Source organism: Protobothrops mucrosquamatus, unplaced genomic scaffold (assembly GCF_001527695.2).
Source record: "Protobothrops mucrosquamatus isolate PMUCROS unplaced genomic scaffold, P.Mucros_1.0 scaffold_257, whole genome shotgun sequence".
NCBI lineage: Eukaryota > Metazoa > Chordata > Lepidosauria > Squamata > Viperidae > Protobothrops > Protobothrops mucrosquamatus.
The window spans coordinates 2281904-2303355 of record NW_015386333.1 but is presented as its reverse complement, the minus strand read 5'-3'; positions in this window follow the sequence as shown (position 1 = coordinate 2303355).

The following is a 21452-nucleotide window of genomic DNA, read 5'->3' as shown; positions in this document are numbered from 1 at the left end:
CAAACCCAGATCTGCTATCTTCAGCTTCTATGCTTTGCTGGTATCCTGCCATAAAATGAAAGGGGAGAAGAGGGGGGAAAAGGAATTTATAGTAAAGTTTGGCATGGGAATGTGAGGACAAATGGTGGGAGGGCGAGACAGCCTTGACAGAAATCAGAGGTGCCATGACTGGAATGATCCAGCCACCAAGGACACCTAGCCTGGGAACAGAGGCATCGAGTGGTGCCAAACATCCAAGCAGTTCCCAAAACATCTAAGCGGCCTGCTATTGGACACTGATGGACTGAATAAAGGGGGGAGGGTAATAGAAAGGGGAAATATTCAGATCTAGCTTTTTGCTGCAGTCACTAATCCTTAGTAAAAGAATTTTTCACTTCAACCAAATGTTGAGAGTCTTTGCTTCCTAGGGACCTGGGATAGGTCTGGCACATTTGATCTTAGTTCAGCCATTGCTCCCCATCCAGCCCTTAACAGCCTCCAGGAACTGCTAGAGCAGTGGTTCTCAACCTTTTTAATGCCGCGACCCCAACCGGTCGTAAGTCGAGGACTAAACTGATCGTAAGTCAAGGACTAAACCGGTCGTAAGTTGAGGACTAAACCAGTCGTAAGTCGAGGACTACCCAACCGGTCGTAAGTTGAGGACTTTCCCTGCCCGGAAGCGCCGTGCATGCGTGGTTCTGCCCCCTGCGCCGGCCGAGGTGTAGCTGGCAAGCGGCAGAGACGGAGCAGGCCGACCACCAGCTGGCCCAGCCCAAGGGAGGTAAGGCACGTGCCGGAAAAGGGGAAAGAATGGCGGACAAAAAAAATGGCGGACAGCCTTGCTTGGCGACCCCCATGAAATGGTCGATCGACCCCAAATGGGGTCCCGACCCACAGGTTGAGAACCACTGTGCTAGAGGGAGGTCATGGCATCACTTAACTCTCCGTGGGCCAAGACATATAGCTGGGTGTCATAAACATATTGATGGTATCTCAGTCCACAGTGGACTCTTTATTACAAGAGAAAAAATACCCTCCCCCCAAAAAATACAAATGACAGCTGGTCAGTTTGAAAAAGATGAGAGAGCATGGAGCTGATGGAAATTCCTGCCAGTGTGAAAGAAGCTCACCTTTCAAGCCATGGAGCTCAAATAATAGTTTTGCAACCTCTGCTTTGGATAGATGAGCTAAAAGAATATTGGCTTGGTTGCTTAGGAGCTCAAAGTACAGAGCTGCTGGGGTAATGGTACAAAGCCCCATTTGCTAACCTTTATGTTACCATCTTTGGATTGGAGCATGCATATGCTTGCTTTTATTCTTCTTAGAATTAGTCCGTCCATCCATCCATCCATCCATCCATCCATCCATCCATCCATCCATATATGTTTCAAGGAAGTTGTCCTTTTCTGACCTGAAAGCAAAACTTGCTTAAGTACAATAATCCAAGGAAGTCAACACCTCAAGTATTCACAAGCAAAAATGGGATACATTGTTTATAGTGCAGTATGGGTATGTGTTCCTACTGGCCCTACCTACTTTCCCAGACATTCTTCTGGAGTCAAGTTGCAACACAGGTTTATCAGGATCCAAAGTATGATCCAGAAAAAGAATCTCCTTGTTAGTGGTGAAGCCTCAGGCAATCAATAGGATTCATGGATGAAACAAATGATATATCAGCCTTCATGGAACCATTCATTATATTTTGCCAAGCAGAGAAGATAGTCACAGAAACTGGATGGCTCCATTGAGACTGATGTATTGATGAAATATTAGAGAAATCAATTTTGAAGCAAACAGACTTGAAAAAGGACATGCAGTGATCCAGAAAAAAAATTAACAATTTCTACTCTGGTGGTTCAAAGTGAGCTATGCAATCAACTGGTTTTTATATAGATAGTTAAGAGAAAGATTTAAAGACATTTGGAATTGAGACAGCATTTGAATATGTACACATGATGAACAGGTAATTGCTAAAATGTATAAAATTTTATTAAAATTTGAAATGGAAGAACAAGTAAAAGTCTTTATGATAAAATGAGCTAAGAAATTTGGATATAACATATTGATGGAAAAGTGGGAAATATGTGACTAAAAGGTTTGAAATTCACATTATATTATAACTTAAAAGAGAATTCTTATAAAATGATTTACCATTTGTATATGATTTCAGAAAAATTGTCTAGCATATATAAAGCTATTTCAAATTTATGCTGGAAATCTGGACAATACAACAGATCATTTTATCATGCCTGATGAACTTGTAAAAAAGCTAGAATATTATTGGTTCAAATACACACAATGCTACAAAGAATTTTAAATTTTGACAATCAATTTAAGCCAGAACTTTTCTTGTTGGGATTAATATATAGTCAACTAGAAAAGAGCCAAAGAAGATTATTTTTATATATGATTATTGCTACGAAACTACCACATGCACAAAAGTGGGAAGACTCCAAAATATCCATACTGTAGAAATTGATGATGGAAATGACAAAATTAGGAAAGATGGCAATATGGTCTTGAAAAGATCAACAGCATATTTATTGGTGTCTGGAAACCCCTAAATGACTTTTTATTTAAAAAAAATAGAAAAACAAATTCAGGATTTATGAGGTTGAAGATTAGAAACAGTAGCTTATGGAGAAGGAAATTATGATGTAATCTTAGAGAATAAAGTATAAAGGTATCTATAACTGCTGTTGGAAGTGATAGGTGAAGGAGGAGGAGGAGGAGGAGGAGGAGGAGGAGGAAGAAGAAGAAGAAGAAGAAGAAGAAGAAGAAGAAGAAGAAGAAGAAGAAGAAGAAGAAGAAGAAGAAGAAGAAGAAGAAGAGGGGAGGGGAAGGAGGAAAGAAACGAAGGAAGGAAGGAAGGAAGGAAGGAAAGAAAGAAGGAAGGAAGGAAGGAAGGAAGGAAGGAAGGAAGGAAGGAAGGAAGGAAGGAAGGAAGGAAGGAAGGAAAGATTTCATCAAAAGATCCCAAGAAAATGTACCCATCTCCACTGGACTGACTGATTAAGGAAAAAGCAGAGTATAGGAATAAGTGACAATAGTTTTGTAAAGTGAAACATTTGGGTTTCCTATTATATATAAATAACTGAAATTAAATGAAACAAATGAAAATATTTGTTAATATCACTGATCTAGGTTATTTGAAACCAAAATGTAGCTGGTCATGACCTGATCAAATAAGTTAAAGAAAACACCAACATAAAAATTTTAAGATCCAACCCATTTTAAGCATTTTTGTTACAGTGATTAAAATAAATTAAACATGACAAAATAGAGAAATAATTAAATTGAATAAGAATTGTAGAGATAGAATGTTATCTTTAAATAAATGTCTTATTTCTGTAGGCTACCTTGACCTCAGCCTGTTAACCTGAAGTTTTGTATCTTCCTATGTCCTTCCTATTAAATTAAATTTTAAATTTTCATTTAATTTACAGATCTGCATATTTTGCATATGTATTCTATGTGCAAAGAAACCACAGTTTTGATTTTGAGTGCCTTGTCTCATTTTTAAATTGATAGGCCACTTATCAACTACCAAAGTTTGTCCTTTAGAGGGTTAAAGTGAACTATCCGATGAACCACTGTTGAAGGATGACGGCTATAAGTCTACTTCTGTTCCAAAATACTCCATCCCAAGTCCCACCAATGCACTGCCCCTGCATATTGTCAGCTTTTTGTGGCAGCTGCTCTGCTTGGTCATCAATGGAATATTTGGAAGGAGTTTTTTAAATTATTATTATTATTTGTACATCTGCAAATTCTCAAGCTAATCCCTCTCTCCTGCATATCAATAGTACCATCTGGGCAATTGGCACTGTGAGAACTGACTACCCGTATATACTCGAGTATAGGTCGACCCGAATATAAGCCGAGGGACCGATTTTCCCACAAAGAACTGGGAAAAATTGGTGACCCGCGTATAAGCCGAGGGGGCATTTTCCAGCACACACACGGTTGTGGGGAAGGCTGGAGGTGCGCCTTTCTTGGCCAGCCCGGGTAAATTCGGCCGTATTCTTCAATACGGGCCGGCCCCAGCAGTTCCGGCTGGTTGCCGGCAGTTGGCTGTTCCTCCCTGGCCGCCTCGGCCCCCCCGGCCCTGTCAGTGAGCGCCCGGCAGCGCGCAGCATTGCCAGGCCTCCCCCCTTCGCATGAGGCATCTGGCGTTCCCCCTCGCGCTTGGCTGCGGCGGCCCGGGGTATTCCCGGCCTCGACACGCAGCGCCGCAGGGAACGGAAGGTAAGGGGGGAGGGCCGTACCTGGAGCATCACAGGCCGGGGCGATGCCGGGAACGAGCTGGGCGGCCGCAGCGGCGGCGGGAACGAGCCGGGCGGCTGCGGTGGCGGCAGGAACACGCTGGGCGGTGGCAGCGGCGGGAACGAGCCGGGCGGNGAGCCGCCGCCGCCGCCGGGCAAGCAGGCGGAGCGCAGCGCCAGGGGAGGGGGAGCGAGCGGCGAGCCGCCGTGGCTTGCCTGGCGGCGGCGGCGACAACAGCAGCTGCTTCGAGACGCTGACTCGAGTATAAGCCGAGGGGGGCATTTTTCAGCCCCAAAAATGGGCTGAAAAACTCGGCTTATACTCGAGTATATACGGTAGTTAATATTAGCCATGTCTATTATTTCCTTCCTGCTCTGAAACCTTGTGCTTTCCTAATAATACTTTGCATGCTGTCTGTGTAATAATGCAAACACCCATTTACCGGAATCCCTAAAATGGGTTTTGTAATGTAATCAAATATCTGTTGAAACTGAATCGTGCTTCCATAAATGGTGGATAAGTCATGAAAATACTTTGTTGCCATGAATTAGCTCATTCTTTGGATAACCAATACAAGAACCCTTTCCATATAGCTCCATAACTGGAAGATATTTCTGTGAATAATGGAAGAATGTCTGATGATGATATCACAAGACAATATCTGCTTTATAGTAAACAAAATCATTTTTCAATCAATTTGCTGTGGAGAGTACAAATGATTCAGATTCTATTTGAAAGGAGATACATAGTTTCAGGAGTCAGTTTTGTTCCCCCAAAGGCAAGGTCCATTTTTGGTCTAAAGATGAAAAATATATATCCTGTTGGTATCTGGAGATGTCTTATTTTGCACCAATCCTGTTTGGAAACTTTTGATAAGCACTAGCTGATCAATAAATTGAAAAGAAATTCCAGCAATTAAAAATGTACTGCAGCAAAAAGAGAGATAGACATTAAGGTAGTGGAGCAATTCAAACTCAATGGGGAAAAAGAAAAGTGCTCACCTAATACTTAATGGCAACTGCTGAAAATAGCTGTCTTTTCTGTAAGGAAAGTAAGCTATAGGATGTGAGCTTCCTTTGGAGTTAATTTGAATGATGATGAGAAATGAGGGGTCCTTTTCAATGAGGGGTCCTTGTTCCTATTCAATTGGTGAAATATTTAATGGTCTCTTCAGGCTAAGAAAAAGAGAAGAATCCTACCTGTTTATTTACTAAAGCTTTAAATTAGCATACATTACAGGGAAAATGTCAAGCAAAGTTAAACAATTAGCCAAAATAGATGAATGTTTCTTAGGCTGGTTTAATAACATAGTGAGTATCCCTCATTTTTTTTGTTAATTACAAAATGTGCCCAGTGCTATTTCAGGATATAGTTATAGTTAACTTTTAAATAAAAAGTTTAAAAGTTAACTTATAGTTAACCTTTAAATAAAATAATGATATAAGAAAGAAGAAGGATAACCTAAATCAAGAGGGTCAAAACTTGGCAACTTTAAGATCTATGGACTTCAACTCCCAGAATTCCCCAGTCAGCCATTCTGGCTAGGAAATTTTGGGAGTTGAAGTCCACAACTCTTAAAATTGCCAAGATTTGATATCCCTGATCTAAACATTGCTAATTTGTCTTTGTTCTGCTTATAGGCAGCACATACCAGAGTTTTCTAGTATTTATATATGTAATAAAGTTAAGCCTGCATTGTGCTGACTATAGTCTATTCTCTTTGCTAAAGGGTTAATGGCTGGGTGTGTATTCATATCCTAGGTGGCAACAATGCCTAAAAGCAGGCACATTCTTTTGTTCTCTTTAATGATTCATTCCTTCAGAGTGTGGTAATACTCATGCACATTTTGCTTTTAACAAAGGGTTGGAAAGAGCTTATTAAAATTGTTTGGTGTTTGTCAGGAAAAAGAGAACAAATGGAGGCATATAAATTTCTGAAATCCCAAAAAATAAAATAAAAATCAAATCAGCTTATATAAATGAGCACAGTTTAAGCTCTTAGACCAGGGGTAGGCAACCTTGGCTCTTTTATGACTCGTGGACTTCAACTCCCAGAATTCCTGAGCCAGCATGGCTCAGCTTAGAAACCTCTCCCTTTCCCATCAGTGTGGCTGGCTCAAGAATTCTGGGAGTTGAAGTCCACGAGTCATAAAAGAGCTAAGGTTGCCTACCCCTGTCTTAGACATTAAGCTGAAGAGAACTGTTATTGCTTTGATACAATATCAAAAAAACCCAGTGATTTGTGGAGATGGAACAAAATCATCTAAGTTATTTTGCAGCTATTACCTTTTGAAGCATGCAACATTGTACAAAGTTCAGCAAGAGTAAGAAATAAATAAAAGTAATTAAAGGTAGGAGATAAAGAGAACAACAAAGGGAAATCTAGCTAACTTTACTTCACCAACAGCATTCACTATAACTGAATATAATAATATAATTAATATAATATAATAATATAATATAATAATATAATTAATATAATATAATATAATATAATATAATATAATAATATAATATAATATAATATAATATAATATAATATAATATAATATAATATAATTAATATAATATAATATAATATAATATAATATAATATAATATAATATAATATAATATAATATAATATAATATAATATAATATAATATAATATAATATAATATAATATAATTAATATAATATAATATAATATAATATAATATAATATAATATAATATAATATAATATAATATAATATAATATAATATAATATAATATAATATAAAATATAATAATATAATAATGTGTGTCTACATTTCTATCTTTCTTTTTTTAAACAAGTTTTATTAATTTTCCATTTTTACAAAGCTTCAGGTATTAGGGAAGCAACATGGTGGTTGGGTAATTCATAGTGCAATAACAAGCTTTGCCATACATATATCAATTTACATCATCAAAAATTTCTTCTCTGTTTCCCTTAGTTATTATACCACATTCAAATTAATACATTGCTAGTTATAACTCAATCATATAAAACATTTATCAATAACTTTTGACTTATATGCCTCCAGATCTTGTTTTTAACTTTTATCTGATTTCAATTACAGTATTCCAGTTGGCTTAATATCCATAGTATTTAGGTTTTGGATAGCCCACAGTTCCCTTAGTTCATTACAAAATAGTTATCATATCTAAAATACACTTATTATTTATTCAAATAAATTCTTAGTTTATTTCACAATCATATTCTACTTCTCATTCTAATATCATCACTTACTAATAAAATAACCTTTATCCTTCTATATTATAATTCAAAACTATTATTCTAGTAACTAATTTATTTCCCTTATAGGTCTAAATCCTGAATATTAAATCAATTAATGTCTTTTAAAATCTCCTTGGCCCATTAAATGAGATTTAAGGCTCTTCCATTAAAGGTCACATAAAGAAAACCATTTTTAAAATCTAACTCTGGCCTTTCTTTTGTGCCAAACAGGCTTCCATAGCAAAGCCTTTAAATCCTCGAGTGGAACTCCCTTCATTCCTGCATGTGTCATTTGAATCAAGGGAGACCATCCAGTTATCAACTTGTCAAAGAAGCTAGTCCCTTCATAGACATTAGATTGTTGGCCTGATAGTTTGAGTCTCCATATTTGGCTTAGTATATTTGTCGTGAGTTCAGGCTGGTCTTCTTCTTCTGGTTTCAGCTGGTTTAGATAAAAAGTCATATTCACTGTTATAGTTGTTATTTGGTCATCTGGGTTATCTGAATTCTCAGTGTACTGTGTATGTAAGTCTTCAGCACCTTATGTTTTAGTGTTGCTTTCTTCAGTTTCTGTTGCTATTGAAATTGCAGATTTTTTAGATGAAATCAAGGTTTGGGTATCAGAGTTCTGAGTAGATTGTAGCTGGTGTTCTTTAAAGTCCATTTTAGTGTTAATTTCTTCTTCTTCTGTTGCCTTTTGAGTTGTAAGTTCATCTGTTGAAGTCTGTGCTGCGTTTTGTAGCTTTAAGGTGGCGTGTATATCTATCAGTCTGGAATTCATTAGCTCAGTAGCCTCTAAGATTTTTTCAAGTATAAGTTTGAAGTTAAGCTGTGGGTGGTATTCCTCCATTTCTGTGGTATTTACAAATAGTCCTTTAGTGGGGGCTATTTTTTAAAAAAATCAATAAATGTCCACCTCCACTATAGAGAATTATTTTCACCACCCAGCTATTTCAAGTTCTTATCTTTTTTGATAATGTCAAGGTCAAATTTTAGTCTCACAAGTCTCCCAGTCAAAAAGAAAATTTCACTTGCTGTACCACATTTCGCCACATTATGTCCCCAGTAACATGTAAAGTTAAGCTTTTATCCAGTTTAAAAAAGGAAGAAAGAAATATTCTTTTTTTCCAGCTTAGCAAATAAGTAAAATAATAAGTCTCTGTAAGAATAAAGAACCTTTTGGGAGCCCAGGTATCCAGAAATTACAAGTCCAGATATTTAGTCATTTAATTTAGTTGTTCTTTTCCCCCCCTTAACTTTATATTCCCAGAGTAGGCAGGAGCCACAGAATTGAGAGGAGGGAAAAAGGTATTTCCAAAGGCTTTTACAGGAAAGTAATTGGGAAGCAGGAAAGGTAAGGTAAGGTCTCACCCAATTCCTCCATGTTGCTTTCGTCGTGCTTAGTAGTGCTTTTGGCTGGAACGGCCAAAGGAGCTGCCTTGGATCCAATGGAAGGGCTGCTGCCCTTCCGCAATTAATCGAGGGTCCTCCTCAGCAGTGGTCGCCCCACCAAGGTGACTTTCGACCCTTTCCAGGGTCTTCTGACGGAGAAAAACCGGACGGTGGAGAAAGTGGTCTCACCTCACATCCGCCGGCGCCGCAATCGCAAACCGGAAGCCTACATTTCGATCTTTCTGAACTATTCATATTTACATCTCTTCATATACCACTCCCTTTTGTTCCTTAAAATTTTCACCGTTTCTTTTAAAGGAACTAATCAATTTTATTCAATCACAACTGTTTTGATCTTCTCTTTCTCTTGTTTATATTTCTTCTTATATTTGTGTTGCAGTTTGATCCTTATTTCTACTTTTCTACATGATCTAACCAACTCAATGCATTTTTATACTGGTCCCTCATATCTGCAATCATTTTTCCAATAGCTGTGACCAAAAATTGTAGAACTACAATTGTGGTTGATTGGAGGGCTAGATTCTAAGTAATGTGTGCTCTAGAAGAGAGGTAGAGAAAGTGACAGATGGAGAAGTTTGAACATGCTGTCCCTCAGTTTCCATAGTTATACCTGTATATAGTAAAAGAAACAAGAAAAGACATAGCTCTCCATGTGTAAAAGAGCTTTTGATCACAATATGACAAGGAAATGATTAGTTTCAAGAATTTTCACTGAACTTTTTTAATTGGGGGGGGTCATAAGGGAAGGAGAGGGGAGTCATAATTAATTTGTACCTAGAAGCTGGCAGATGTGATAAGGCATCAATGATAAAATGGATTGCCATCTTGGGTGCAGAGTTGCAGCAATCAAAAAAGAAGTCTCTTTTTGCAGCACTAATGAGCCAGAGCATAAGAATTACATTGACTCAGGTCTCCAAACAAATGTCATAAAATCAATCAGGGTCACAGAATACTCATTTAGGAGTTCTATAACTATGTCTTTGTGATAATCCAATTATTTCTTTACTCAATCTTTATGGTGATTGAAATCACACATTATTATCAAGCTTTCTTCTGTGGGATGTCTTCCAAGTTCCTTTCTTCACCTCTAAATTACTCATGGAATTTACAAGGTATCTTAATTAAATTATTTCTTGGGATTTGGGGAATAATTACTTAGGAATTCTGTAGGGGAGAGTGCTCCATTTACATTTTGTACTTAAGGTATTGCTTTTCATCTCAATTACTTCTTCTCCCTGTTCTTTCTATGGTACCACTCAGCAGCTTTTATTAATATTTATGGGCTTCTATCAGCAGTAACACACAAACTCCATGTATCTGTAACAAAGCACATATCTAGAATCAGGATTAGCATACCACTCATGTGTTGGTGATAAAAAGCAGTCTAGATAAATGTCAAATCATAAGTTAGGCCAGCAAAAACATGTGAAAAAAGAAGAATGCAAAAACTTAAGTACACATTGGGAATGAAGGAGGACCACTTAAACAATTTAATATGGATGACCATATAAGTGACATTTGGTCATAGGCTGGTGAAATGAAAGGGTTTCTGGCAAGCCAATGACAGCATGTGCCACAGAGAATTTTACACAGAATGTATTCTTTGGTTTTGGTGTCTGATAAATATCTCATTTTTCCCAGGACTTCAAACTTAATTTTAAAAAATATCTTTAACCAGAATATTATTAATCTGTTCTTTGCTGCTGGTTCATTCATCCCACAGACTGTAAGAGCTTTTCTTGATGATTATTTATCCAAGCCTTAGGAAAGGGTGCACCCTACTGATTTTATACTGTTGTTATCATGGCAGGACAAGAAGCAATGAATGGAGAGAACCAACCTAGAACTAAGGAGAAATTTCATGACACTGAGAACAATCAACCAGTATAATGGCTTGCCTTCAGAAGTTATGGTTTTAAAGAATAGTATACGTGTGAAGAATAGTCAGACACATCTAGAGGATGTAGATTGAGATCATTATTTAGAGATAGTTGCCATTAATATATTGGACTTATAAATCTATCTATCATTAGATAGATCTTCATATCAGCTTCCCAACAAGATTTGACGAGATATAAGATATGGTATTCTACCAGAAATGATAGTTTTCTTTTATTGATTAAGATTCTAATCTGAATTTAGAAAGGAACCTGCGTTTCCTATTGCTTTCCATAGAGTTTGGGACATGTTATGATGTCTCAGTGCATGAGCATTCTGACTTTAATTTAGGGTTACTTTGCCTAATAGCAGTCTTAGACATGTTTATTAAGAAAGAAGCTGTATTGATCTCAATAAGACCTCTGAAAATATTAACTGGATTTGAGATGTAAAGTTATACAGGCTTTTTTCCATAGATTCTAAAACTTCCAACATCTAAACATTTGAGACTTTATTAAAAATACAGTTATTTTAATACTTACTTTGAAATATTTGGTCTAATACAGAAGTGTTCATTTTAGAGCTATATTTAGTTCTTCATTTAAATGATCTGTGGAATCATCCAGTTTTACCAAATACATTTTCACTGCCATCTATATTTTTCAGCCACATTGCCTGACAATTTTGCTTTGTATGTAAGTTGGGGGTCAGTTCTAATGTAGCCTGATTCTTCAATATGGTTTTTAATCCAGTCTGAGCAATAAACATCTAATGAATCTGGCTGAAGACCACAAACACTTTGCTGCTATGCATTTTTTTTATTCCATGACTCATCCCTTCCTTAAAATAAAGTTATTACCAAACCACTCCTACAAGAAAAATTGGATGGTGAAGACTTGTGGGCTGAGAACCAGGGCAAAGAAGATCAAAGTTCAAGAGGCAAAGCTTGAAAGTTTAGGAAGCAGGTTTGACTCCTCCAGATAAATCTGGTAACTTCCATATCCCTGATATACCTGTCTTTATCCGTTGAAAGAAAACATGGGTTCATTTCTTCTTGTTAGCCACCTGATGGTAATCTGAAGTATTTTGCACATGATTGCACAACAATCATGTGCCTCTTTTAGCAAATTAATAATGCTTTGCTATCTTGAAGCTCATCCCAACATTCCCTTAACCATGGCATGAATATTTTCCAGCCATTTTTATCTGATATATCTCTATGATGTTGCCTGAGTCTTATCTTCAACTAATACCTAAAATAGGTTAAAACTGTTGTTAGCTGTTGCAGTTCTAATGCAAGTTTTCCCTCCTCTCTCAACATAATTTTTGCTATTGAAATGATTTAGCATCCTTAATCAATTCATTCAAACCATATTACAGGTCACTGGCCTAGACTTCATTAAAATACAATATGTACCTTAATACAAATTACAATACAGAATGCATGATAAAAAGGCTTGTAGTTGTGCATAGTGTGCTTTATTGTCAACAAATTCTACAGTCTACATAATTTGCAACACCAAGAGCTGAGATCTTTATTTGCCAAAAGTATTTATTGTCAAAAGAAGCTGTACACAGAATTCTTCTGTTTGACCTGGAAATGGATGAAGATGTGTTAATAACTCACCACAAGTTTTAGGTAAAAATATAATATATTTTTACCTAATCCCATGATATAGTGTTTCTATTTATGCAGGGAAAGAGTCTTTTCAGCACATCAGATTTCACAGTATTTACTCTCCAACACTGCTAATGGCAAGTTATCAAACTGTGGAAATTTCTTTATGATCTCTAAAGTTTGTTATTTTTAAGATGGATCACATATAAAGCTGGTTTAAAATTGCTGTGCTGCAATTGAGCTCTACATGACACCTTGATATTCTCTGACTCTGTCAGTAATTCTTTTATAGTTACTATTGCCTGAATGTATTTCAGATGCATCTCATTGGACAGCCACAATTTAAATTAATCATAATTTGTTTTTTATTTGGAGAAGAAAGATGATGTGGATGAGGATGAGGAGGATGAGGAGGAGGAGGAGGAGAAGAAGAAGAATCTGATGGGATATAATGTGCTGGATCTTAGGCTAAAAGCTTGCTTAACCATGACTCTTGTTTTGGTTGTTATAAACCCTGCTTCCACCAACAGAGACATTCTCATAGCTGTACCTTTTGTTGTTTTATTATCTGGGGAAGGAGTTGTCATTTTGCCTTCTTATATTCCTTTGCACCTTCTCCATCAGATACATCTAGGTGCTCTTAGTCCCAGCCAGGATAAAGTTTGTTCACATTGCTTCTGCCTCTGTGACCTAGTAGCTGAGCTATCTGGGGGCATTAGCTTTGTACTCTTTCCTTCATCCCTTTCCGAGGCACTCGCATCCTGCCCAAAATATGTTAAGAAGAGTGATTGGTGGCTGGTTTTCCCACAAAGCAGGTGAAACTTATTGGAAGGGTGACAAATCCAGGAGAATTCACCAACTGCTTTCCTTCATTAAAACTGGAGTAGTGTTATGGACAATGCAACAGGGCAATGCAATTTATTTTGGCATATTTTTCTGCACTGCAGCATAGCACATTGATACAGATATATCTGCCTATGTCTTCAGACTAGCATGCCTCCTTTTGAGAGCACATCTTCCTTGAATCACATCTTTGAGTGTGCATCTGCAGTTAATCCTAGGATCTTCTACAGTAATTTTTGAGCCTGCTATTACTATAGAAAAACAAGGTGCTTTTAGGAGTTCACACAGCAAACTGACATAGAGCAAAAGGTGAAGTAACAAAAACATCAGCTTTCATAGCTGAGGCCTAGTCTGTTTTCCTACTATTTTATTTACCACATTATTACTGCTTGCAAAACCTAAGATGTATTATTTCCAACCCTGCCCAGTTACAAGTACTTCAGAAACCTGGACTTCTAAATGTGACGTACATGATTGTGCCATCAGATTATCTAAGCTGCTCAAATGCAATTTAAAGTGACATGGGTGACGTTGTTGCTTATCCTGCCTATAATAGTGTCCTTATATGGTACATATACTCTGCCTTGCAGTTCTTCATTTTTACAAATGTTATTAAGATTGCACTGCTGGAATCCAACACTACTTCATTTATGTCAGATAATCCTAAAACACCCCAAGTAAGTATGTTGCTCACTAAGTAGTTAAATATAATTGTCATCCTATCTTTTCCAAGAGACCTAATGATGATAGCTATTTCTGTCTAGAATTCAACAAATAAAAGAACATAAATCTGTTCTTAATTGGAAACATAAAAATTAATAAATTTTAAGACCAGGCAAGAATCAGCTGATGAGACTATGACACCTTTTTTAAATAACAGAAGAATGATTTTTCCTTCCAAACAGAAGTTACTAAGCAGGTTCCTCGGGAATTTATTATGAGACCCATCTTATACAATATTTTAATTAATGGTCCTGGCATCAAAGACTGGAGCATGTTAATGAAATTTCTTGCTGCCACAAAGCTGGCACATACCAGAAGATCCTTATACTGCTATACAGGAGGAACTGGATAACCTTCTAGCCTTCTGTACCGGAAATGAAATTGAACGAAACTAGCATGACCAAAAGAGAGATAATACAGCAATAGCAATAGCTCTTAGACTTACATACTGCTTTACAGCACTCTCTGAGCAGTTTACAATGGCAGCATATTGTCCCCAACAATCTGGGTCCTCATTTTACTGACCTTGGAAGGATGGAAAGCTGAGTCAACTTTGAGCCAGTCAGGATCAAAAGAATTGAACTCCTGGCTGTGTGAGCAGAGTTAGCCTACAATACTGCAATCTAACCACTGCACCATCATAGCTTTCTGTGTGTGTGTGTGTGTGTGTGTGTGTGTGTGTGTGTGTGTGTGTGTATGTATGTATGTATGTATGTATGTATGTATGTATCAAAATTCCAATATTGTATGAAAATGTTGTGGGGAGGAGGATGGGAAATGGTAATTCGTTGTTGAAGTCTATCACATCATATCATGTAATGTGATTCATTGGGTAAAAAAAAACTAATATTACTGTAAGTTATGTTGGACAAAGAATTCCCAGCAGTATTAACAATATTATTTTAATTCCATGGACTCCTGTGTTCCATTTTAAGATAAGCAACTTCTGAAAAGATAACTTTCTGAAGGAATGAGAGAAGAAGCTGTCTTATTCATTGTTGCTTTGTTATTATATATTATATAAGTATTTTCAACTGAAATATGGCATAAAGTGTCTTAAATAAATAAAAAACAGTTAAGGGTAATCAGCAGAAAAAAAGACCATTCTCTTATAGAACAACAATGAAAGAAACATTTTTTTCCACAAGGACTTTAGTAGAATGAACAGCAGAGAAAGGGAAAATCTACTAAATTAAATAGGAGAGATGTTAAAGAAGCTCAGAGCACTTTCAGGATTAGTGACCTATTGTGGATGCATGAGACTTTCACATTTCGCCTTCACTGAGGCACTGTAAATCATTTCACAGCCATAACTGATAGCCAATAAATGATTAGAAGCCTCTTCTGACAACTGGAATAGTTACCTTAGTCAAAGCTTGCAGGGAGGGAACTAAAGTAATGTATCCCTTTTCCTTTAAGAACTCAGGGGGATGCACCTCTTTCACGAAGAAAACCTCAAAGGAGTGTTTCATAGAAATCTTTCATGAGGTGAAGGAACCCTTCAAAGCTTTGCTTTGTGCAAGTAAAGTAAAGAATTATACCATTGGAAGAAACCATTTGGGCTGCTTTGGGCGACCTGCCATTAAGACAACCCAAGATCTGTTCAACCTTGGCTTAAAAATGAATCTGGTGAGGAGGACTAACCAAATACCTCAGGAATTGGTTCAATTGTAAATTGCTCTTACCTATTGGAGGTCCTTGTTAACTGTCAGCTGGAATTTGTCTTCCTCTAATTTAAAATTATATTCCATGTTCAGCATCTGGGGACAACAGATAATAATCTTGATATTTTGCTACATGACTCATCTTCAAATACTTGAAAAATATCATCTTATCTCCCCTCAATAATCCTTTCCAAGTTTCTTTTGTCTTTCCTCATAAAACCTAATGTCCATCCAATTCTCTTTGCATCTGTTCAAGATTTTTTTGAATCTTTTTGAAATGATACAGTCAAGAACTGAATATAATACTGTATATGAATTGAAGCATGAGTTATTATTTACTTGTTTTAGAAACTATACTTCTATTGATGTATTCAAAACTGTGATTAACATCCATGTCACATTACTGGTTTAGATTCAGCATGTGACCAACTTTACCCTGAAAATAGTATATATTTGATTTGATTTTATTCTTTTATTTTATAGATGAAAAACTTTTACATTTTGTTAAAATTTATTCTGTTATTTCTAGAATATGCTGCTAATATATTAACCAAGATCATTTTGAACTAGCTATCCCATCCAGGTCTAAGTCACCTGTAGATTTGATAAGCTTTCATTCTTTTATCTTCAAATAATTAATGACAATATAGAAAAGTATTGAACCAAAGACTGAACTATATGCTATCACATTTTGATACCTCACTCCAGTCTGATGGGAAACCATTAAAGTTCATGAGTATGGATTTGTATATGAATTATCAAGCCTATCACAGAACCATTCAGTTCACATCTATCTAGTTCATAATTAATTTGCTTATCAGAATGCCACATGATACGTTCTCAAGTGTTTATAGAAGTCAAATTTTGTACTTCAATAACATTCAAACAAATCTACTATGAAAATTAGAAAAGAAAAATGAAACAAGATTAGAAACAAAATGAAGTAAAATGTATTCTCAGCAAATCTATTCTTTCTATAATTACTTCATTGATTTCAAAATATCTGGAACAATAGTGTTACGTTTGCTCTTGAATCTTTCCAGATAGCAATACAAAACTGATTGATCAGTACTTCCTGCTTTTCTTTTTTGAAAATAAGAACATTTGGCCTCCTTGTGTTATCTAGCATTTCACCCATTCTGCAGGATTTTTTACCCATTCTTCAGAATTAATAGAAATAAAACCATCAATGTCCCTTCACCATCTGAGGCATTGGTTTTTCCACAAAATTGCTATTTCACAGAACATAGAATAATAGGGTTGGAAGGGACCTTGGAAGCAGAAGCTCAAGCAGGAGACCCTATATCATTTTGGACAAATGTGTTCTTGAAAACTTTCAGTGATGGAAGTACGATGTTCTATTGATTGTTCTCACTGACAGGAAATTTTTCCTTAGTATTAAGCTGGATCTTTCTTTAAATATCTTCCACTCATTATTTCTTGTTCTGCCCTTGAGTATTTTGGAGAATAGATTGACCCCTTTTTCTCTGTGACAGCCCTTCAAGTACTAGAAAATTGCCATTGTATCATCTTTAGTCCATTTCTTGTTAGACTAGACCAGTGATGGCGAACTTTTTAGAGACCGAGTGCCCAAAAACTGGCCTTGCCCCTGCTCCACCCCCCTGCCCTGCCCCTGCTCTGCCCCCCATCCCCTGCCCCGCCTGCCCACAGGACCACTCACCGCACCCAGTGCCCACCACAGATCGCCCAGGCAGCAGTGCTATGGTGGCCACACCCTCTGCTCGCGCTCTGCAGCATCAATTGTGCACGATGGGGTGTGAGGGCAGAGTCTTGTCTATGCTGCCTGGCTGTCATGTCCTTGGCTGCGCTGCTCCATGTGGGCCACACTCGAGGGCGACTCTCCTTCAGGGGGGCTGCTGGAGAAGAGGGAGTCATGGGGGGAGGCAAGGCTGAGGCAACGGCACGTGTGCCCACAGAGAGGGCTCCGAGTGCTGCCTCTGGCACCCGTGCCATAGGTTCGCCACCACTGGACTAGACATACCTGGTTTCCTCAATTGTCCATTGTATGGTTTAGCCTCCAATCCAGTAATCATCTTTGTTGCTTTTCTCTGCATGCTTTCTAGGATGTCATCATCTTTTTTACATTATGATAACCCTAACTGGATCCAATATTCCAAATGTTTCAACGGTATAGTACAAAGTAGTACTATCACTTCACTTCACTATCTCTCTATTGATGCAGCCTAAGACTGCATTAGCTTTTTGGGCAACTGCAGTACACTGCTGGCTCAGTGGAGGTCTATTAGGACACCTAGATCCCTCTACAGTTATTACTGTTGAGCCAGATACCTTACTTTTTTCACCTCTGAACTATATCTTGTTGGATAGACTCAAGGCTCAAGCCTGTCAAGATTCTTCTCAATCTTAAGTCTACCATCTAAAGCAGTGATGGAGAACCCTTTAGAGACCGAGTGCCCAAAAACTGGCCCTGCCCCACTCCACCCCCCTGCCCCGCCACCACTCTGCTCCCCATCCCCCACCCCACCCCACCTGCCCACAGGACCACTCACCACCTTCAGGGCCCACTGCAGATTGCCCAGGCAGCTCAGCAGCGCTATGGCGGCCACACCCTCTGCCCGCGCCCTGCATCATCAACTGCATGATGGCATGTGAGGGCAGAGTCTTGTCTACGCTGCCTGGCTGCCATGTCCTTGGCTGCGCTGCTCCGTGTGGGCCACACTCGAGGGTGACTCTCCTTTAGGGGGGCTGCTGGAGAGGAATGGGTCACAGGGGGAGGCAAGGCTGGGGCAACGGCATGTGTGCCCACAGAGAGGGCTCCGAGTGCCGCCTCTGGCACCCGTGCCATAGGTTCGCCACCACTGATCTAAAGTGTTAGCTATCCCCCCCTTGATCAAGCCTGTCAAAATTCTTCTGAATCTTAAGTCTATTATCTAAAGTGTTAGCTATTCCCACCCCCTTCTTGATCTTGTCAGCAAATTTGATGATTTCCCCGTCTGTCTCCTCATCTAGATAATTTACGAAGTTGTTGAAGATTACTGGGCCTAAGATAGAACCTTGAGGTACCCCACTGCATCTTCCCTCCATGCAGATGACATTACATTAAGGACAACATGCTGAGTGCAGGTGGTCAACGCACTGCAAATTCATCACTGTCTATCCCACATTGTTCTCTTTATTGAAGTCCCTTATCAAAGGCCTGAAAATATTTATAATTAAATGAAAGATAACCTAGGAACAGGGGAAATTTATTGTGATTGATTTGATGATAAAAGATAAAAATCTTCCTGGAATGAAATGAAAAACTTACTAAGATGAAAAACAATTACAGAGCAAAACATCAATCAGCTCCTTATTTTAACAATGAACCAAAAGTGATGGAATTAATTCTCTTTTTCTTTTTTGTTTTTCTCAAAGAGAATCCTTCTTCCTACTTTCTTATGAATTAAAACTACTTTTTTCCCGTGAAATGTAGGAAGCAGTTGCTTAGAAGTAAAAGTCCACTGGGCCAATATTCATTTCTTATGGGAACCAAGCAGCCTAATCTTCTCCTTTGATCCTGTCTTGCATTTCCCCAGGCATTTATTTATGAAATGCCTTAATTACTATATGCTAACAATATTTTTGTCCACAAAAAATATTAATGCAATGGATTTCTATTCAAGATACCAGTTTCTCCAGGTGGCATGCAATATAAAATAAATGTGATATGTTTTTTTAAAAAATAATGACACTGGTTTGCAATCTCAAAATCAATACTATTTTCTGTCTCTGACTGAATGCTAAAAAACTAGTTCTACATGTTTGTAGGCAACTGCAGGGCAAACCAGGGAAAAGGCAATGGTAGGGGGATGACAACAGACCAGTGCAAATATAAATATAAAAATGACGACACCAAGCTGGCAGGAATAGCCAACACTCCAGAAGACAGGCTTAGGATACAGGAGGACCTGGACAGACTTGAACACTGGGCGCTATCTAACAAAATGAAATTCAGTGGTGAAAAAAGCAAGGTTCTACATTTAGGCAAGAAAAACCAAATGCACAGGTATAGTATAGGGGGTACCTTGCTCAATAGTAGTAACTGTGAGAGGGACCTCGGAGTCTTAGTGGACAATCATTTAAATATGAGCCAGCAGTGTGCTGCAGCTGCCAAAAAAGCCAACTCAGTGCTGGGCTGCATTAACAGAGAGATAGAATCAAGATCACATGAAGTATTAATACCACTTTACAATGCCTTGGTAAGGCCACACTTGGAATACTGCATCCAGTTTTGGTCACCATGATGTAAAAAAGATGTTGAGACTCTAGAAAGAGTACAGAGAAGAGCAACAAAGATGATTAGGGGTCTGGAGGCTAAAACATATAAGGAACGGTTGGTGGAATTGGGTATGTCTAGTTTAACGAAGAGAAGGACGAGAGGGGACATGATGGCAGTGTTCCAATATCTCAGGGGCTGCCACAAAGAAGAGGGAGTCAAGCTATTTTTCAAAGTGCCTGAAGGCAGGACAAGAAGCAATGGGTGGAAACTAACCAAAGAGAGAAGCAACCTAGAACTAAGGAGAAACTTCCTGACAGTTAGAACAATTAACCAGTGGAACAACCTGCCTCCAGAAGCGGTGAATGCTCCAACACTGGAAGATTTAAGAAGAAACTGGACAGCCATTTGTCCAAAATGGTATAGGGTTTCCTGCCTGAGCAAGGGGTGACTTCATGTAGTTGTATGGAAATCCTTGGCTGATAATTACTGTTTGATTTATAACATCATATTATGAAGCAAGAGTTAGATTAAATGTGAAAGAGTAGAACTGTTGATGTCAGGGAAACTATAGTTAAAATTATTTTGCAGAAGGATTCCAAGTCTATCTACAGTCCCCTGGTTGGGATCTGGCCAAGAAATTGTTTTAACTTGAAGACAAAGTTCATTCGCAGAAGACTACATTATCAGAAATATAGGTCTTCAGCGAAAACATGCTTCTTTCTGTTGTAGCCTGGGTCATGCTGTACTGTTAGACTTGCACAAAAGTCTGGTCAGAATATGGTCCTCACATTGGAACAAGAGTGAATAGTCTGAATGCCATTTTACAGGGTTTGTAGCACTGTGGGATTCAGCTGGTTCGCACCAGTTTGGCAGAACCGGTAGCTAATTTTTTGTTGCCCAGGCCCAGAATGGACTTCCAGAAGCAGCATCCACACAGAGAGATGATTGTTCACATATTTGAATCCCACTACTGGTTTGTAGTATGTTCTCACTAGAACCTGCTTAATGTACTGAAGAAATGAATTGATCCTGGGTAAATCTCCACAGCCTTCAGATGTTTCCAATGCACACTGAAAATAAACTTTCTTTCTTAGAGCAAAGAAGAAAGACAACAAAGATATAATGAGAGAGACTTAAGTTAATGGAGATCAGTTAAAATACAGAATTCTTTTTCAAAGTCTGAATTTGTATGTGATAGATAAATGCAAGGAATGGGTAACAGTATTAGACTATATTTTTACATAGCCAGTCAGGCACAATGAATACATATCTCTGCATGCATAAATATTAATGGTTGCATTTTAAACTATTCAGTAACATCCAAACAAATCCAATCTTTAATCAGTGCCTTTTAGCTTATGGTTTCATAAGTGACTTTATTATAACAAAGTCTTTAAAAATAGCAGCTCAAATTTGGTATTTTGATATTTTACAATTAATTTGTAACATCTATCCCTTTTTCTTCGTTCTGCTTCTGTGGTGCCTACCCTCCATCCTATCTGCTCCCCTGGGCACCAGTTCAATAATCTTAATTTCTGTAATTCACCTTTGAAAAGGTAAGAAAATGGCACTCTGCAGTACTACTC